Source organism: Sciurus vulgaris (assembly GCF_902686455.1).
Source record: "Sciurus vulgaris genome assembly, chromosome: 5".
NCBI lineage: Eukaryota > Metazoa > Chordata > Mammalia > Rodentia > Sciuridae > Sciurus > Sciurus vulgaris.
This window is the reverse complement of record NC_136465.1, coordinates 15,464,783-15,469,376: the sequence shown is the minus strand read 5'-3', so window position 1 is coordinate 15,469,376 and position 4,594 is coordinate 15,464,783.

Genomic DNA, 4,594 nt, shown 5'->3' with positions numbered 1-4,594 from the left:
GCTCTGCTTCAGTTTCTCTGCAGTCACCACACTATGTTCATTGTCTAACTTATCGTCTGTGCAGAGCATAGCGTCATGGTGTACGATATGCTCACACCTCCCAGTGTCTACTCTTGGTGCTGTTCACACTGCTATGACTCCAGGCTTGGCCATAGGCTTCCTTTAACAAGCCTGTGACCACAAACCCTATGCAACAGAAACTTCAAAGGGGCTTGTGCCTTGGGGCTTGCAGTGCTTTTGGTCTTTAAAACCCTGACACAACCAAGTGAAGAGTCCCACCTCCGAGACCATAAGAAGGCCATGTGGCTCAGGGATAAGCCACCTGACTGAGTCTCCGTGGGGCTAATGAGTGAGGTCAGTCTTTACCCCCAGGCCCAGCCAAATGCCAGATGACCACCTCCATCAGCCAGGCCCTCCCAGATCTAGTTGACCAAAAGAACTATAAGAAAGAGCAGATGTTTGTTGGTTGAAACTGCAAAATTTGGGGATGGTTTTTCATAGAGCGAGCCTTGACTGCCACAATGTCTGCCCCTCCTACTCAGATGCAAGCACTTGGAGGTCAAAGTTATTCCTTGTTCACTGATCAAGGGGGCCAGCACAGTGCATGGCAGAGTCTGACTGATATTTTTAAAAATGAAAACCCAGATCTCAGGAGAGATTGTAACTCGGCTCTACTGCAGGCTGCCTACTCCCACCAGCCGCGTCCTGTCCCTGAGAATTCTCATTACATTTTTGTGCCTGATTTGCTAAATGTGTTCCTCAGGAACTGAAAGCAGGGGCCTCCTTTGTGTTTGCCCCTGCTATGTCATTCAGCACCTAGCACAGTGATGTGATGGGTCTTTGGCAAATAAGCTGTTAACTAAATGAAACAATAGAGCTTGGTGTCTGCAGCATCCAGCAAAGTGACCCCATGGGAGAAGGGTAGGGTGTTCGTCATCTCTGTCCCATACACAGTCTTTCAGCCCCAGGGGTCTTCTTGTGGGGTTACAGTGAGCAACTTCATCAAAGGAAAATGCAGAGTGTGGAGCTGAGAAGCAGGTGGTAGGGGCCTGAAGGGACAGTCTTTGGGGTCAGGCATAGCTGGTCCCCTTCTGCTGAACCCAGGAAGGCCGTGGCACGCACAGTGGAGAGTCATCTCCAGTGGGCACTCATGTAGAGCCTGCCAGTCAAGGAGAGAACAGTGGCATAAGAGTAAAGAAATCACAGACCTGAGTCTTGACCTGCTGTGTGACATATTTCCACTGCCTAAGTCCTTTGGGCAACAAGGTCCTGCCCTGCCAGTCAAATACACCAGTTTGAAGGAGCATAGTAAATAATAGGAAATAGCTCTCAGAAAATTAAAGACAAAGAGACCACCTTCCTCTCATCCACAGGCCGTGTTCCAAATGTTCGTGCTTCAGAAGGTCGTTTGGAAATGGGCATTGCATTTCCCCATAGAAACCATACTGAAAATGATGGTTAGATTCTCTGGCTTCCACTCAAAAGCCTATTCAAGCTATAATGTAACTGAAATAACATATATTTGCAAAGAGAAACCACAGGAAAAATACTGTTGCAATACTAGTAATTAAAACAGAAATAAAAATAATACCATGGAATAAGAAGCAGTGTTTCTGACTCATCTCAAATGCTAGGACTTGAAGGAAAGTGGACTTAATTAGAAAAGGAGGAGGCAGGAGAAAGGTTTCCTGGAGATCAAAAGGCATCTTTCAGTCACCCGGATACAAACTGTTTCTCCCAGAGACACTGGATTTTTACTGCTGCATCTTAGGTGTGTGACATCCATATCTGAGGCACGTGTGAAATGAGAGGGAGAGAAGTTGCATCTGGCCGAGAGCTCAACGAGAAGAAAGAAGGTCTAAGGAAGAGACCACCGAGCCTGGGGATAGCCAAGAGACATTTCCAAGGTTTGCTTTGCACCTCACCAGGCAATGATCCTGTGTTCCCTCATGTCCCCATCACAGCCTGCAAAAAGTTTCCCCATGTTATAAATGGGAACGCCGAGATCGAACAAGAAAATGGCCTTGCCAATAGGTTGGGTCACAGAGCCCGAGGTCAGACTCAGGCATGCTTGATTCTGCAGTCCGTTTCTTTTGTTCCCTACCTGGCTATAGGTGAGGAGGAGAGATGGAGAGGGGAGCACCATTTGTAGGGAGAGGACAAGGAGGCCATCGGAGGACCCTGCAGTGAGTCAGAGACACCATCCTCCCAGGACACTTGGCATTCAACCAGAGCAAGGGATCCAGGAAGCTTCCTGAACTCAGGGGTGGGGAAGGAAAATGCTCAGATAAGTCTCTGAAAATTTTAGAGTATTGAAAGTCAGAGCTCACCACTGGAAGGAGAGCCAGGACAAATGCAAGGAATGTGTCCAGTCAGGTTGCTATGATAAAATACACTGAACAGGGTGGCTTACAAATGATAGATATTTATTTCTTATAGTTCTGGAGACTAGGAAACTCAAGATCAAGGTGCTGGCAGATTCCGCATCCAGGGAGAACTTACAGATGGCGCCTTCAGGCTGTGACCACATGTGGAGGACAAGCTCCCTCAGGCCTCTTTCACAAGGACACCAATCCCAATCATGAGCACTCCATACCTGAGACCCAGCCACCTCTTCATACCATCGCACTGGAGCTGAGATTTCAACATATAAATTTTGGAAAGACAGGAGCATTCAGCCATAGCAGCACCATTAACCAAGTGGATAAAGTCCTTACCCTTAAGAGACGGTAGCCTCAAATGAATGATCTGCAGTGAAATTAAATCCATGAAGAGACAAGGAAGAGAACCACCAAAATACTAAAGGAGAGAGATTATAAATAAATAAAGCAAATTAATCACGGAAGAATATATGCTGAGCAGAAAATGCTACCTTGTGAAGAAGGCACTTTCTCCTCAGGTAAACAACCCGGGAGAGTATGCAGGGAAGAAAAGAAACTTCACAAATTACCATTTCCTTTCATGTTGATCAACCCAGGGGTTCTCGCTCATAAAATTAAAAGAAATAAAATTAAACTGTAACCAGCTCCCTCGGGCTCCTCGGAAGCGCTCATGCAGCATGAAGGAGGCCATGGGGAGGGAAGCACACTAGGTTTCGTCCATCATAGTGATTCACTTCTTTATCTCCCCGCTGATGACTGAGTTACATGGTCAGTAAGGAAAACAGCATCTTCCAGGCACGGGGCTGCCCACTTCCCCAGGAGCACCCAGCCCGGCCCCAGGTGCAGCCTCTAGGCTGAGGGCCACTTTCACTTCCTTCCTGGCCACATCCCTTCCACACGCCCATCATGCATGCAGATTGTCCATCTGCTCTGTGTCAATGGCACAAGAGTGCTACTGGGCATGCAGATGTCCCAGGCATGGTGCTTTCCCTCAAGGAATCTATGACCCAGTTGCAGAGAAAAGGCCAACATGGAAAACAAGTAGACAAAAATCGTTGGGCAAATTTGAGGCACTTCACCCTGAATTCTACAATCTGTCATTCCACAGCTCCCTTGCCCCCAGCTTCTCTGGATTTTCATTGAGAATCCCATCATTTCAAGGCACTGAATTCACCTCTGAACTTTGGGCTCCTTTGCCATCCACAGAAAAAGATTGACATGAAATTAAACCTCACTGTTAATCTTGCAAGCTAACTTTGTAAGCAAATTATTCATTTGTTTTAAAAAGCAATTTGCTAAATGTAAATATTAGCTATTCTAACTGATGGGTCAAAGGTTATAATAAGAGTGGAACAGATATTGAACTTTGAGCCACTCTTCTTATTTGTGTTTAATGCCAAGTCAAGTGTACTCTGAGGGAGAAACCTTTGACTTAACTTAGAAAATGAGTGTGACCCCCAACAGTCCAGCATTTCTCTTCCCTTGTAAACAGCATGGGCTCTTCCAGTTCTGGAGTGTCCAATTACAGTGTCTGCTTTCCCTTATGACCTGACACACCTTCACCTTCTTATTCTTTCCTAATTCTTCCCTGTGTCTCTGTTGTTCCCTCTCTCTCTCTCTCTCTCTCTCTCTCCCCCCCCCCCCTCCCTCTCTCTCTCCTTTTTCATGCACTGGATGGCAAAACAGATCAGAAAGAGGAGGATGCTTGGCTTTAGAAGAATAGTCATTCCCATACCAAATAGGGACCCATACTTGCCAGGCACTGAAAGAAGCTCCTTACAAGGACATTCTAGTTGGGTTCTCATGAACACTTTGCTCATCCTGTATTTCCACCCCCACCCCATTCCACCTTGCACTGAAGAAATCAAATCTCTGAAACTCCAGGCTACCTGCCCTGCACCCCTCACCTGGTAAGGGACAGAAATGAGACTTTGACCACATCTGTTTCCCTTCAAAGCCCAGGCCCATGCTCCTTTCAACACAGTGTTACCCTCAAAGCCCTTGCTTTGGTTGATAAACAAGGACCGTCTGAATAAAAGTCTTGGACTACTTCACTGTAGCATCTCTTCTCCTACCCTTTCTGGAATCCCCAGAGAAACAAAAGCAGTAGGGTGTGTTTGTGAGTTCGTAAACTGAGACAAATGAGACACATATATATCCTACTTGTTCTTGTGGGGTGAGAGATTGAGATCTCTTAAGAGCATTGACTTCTT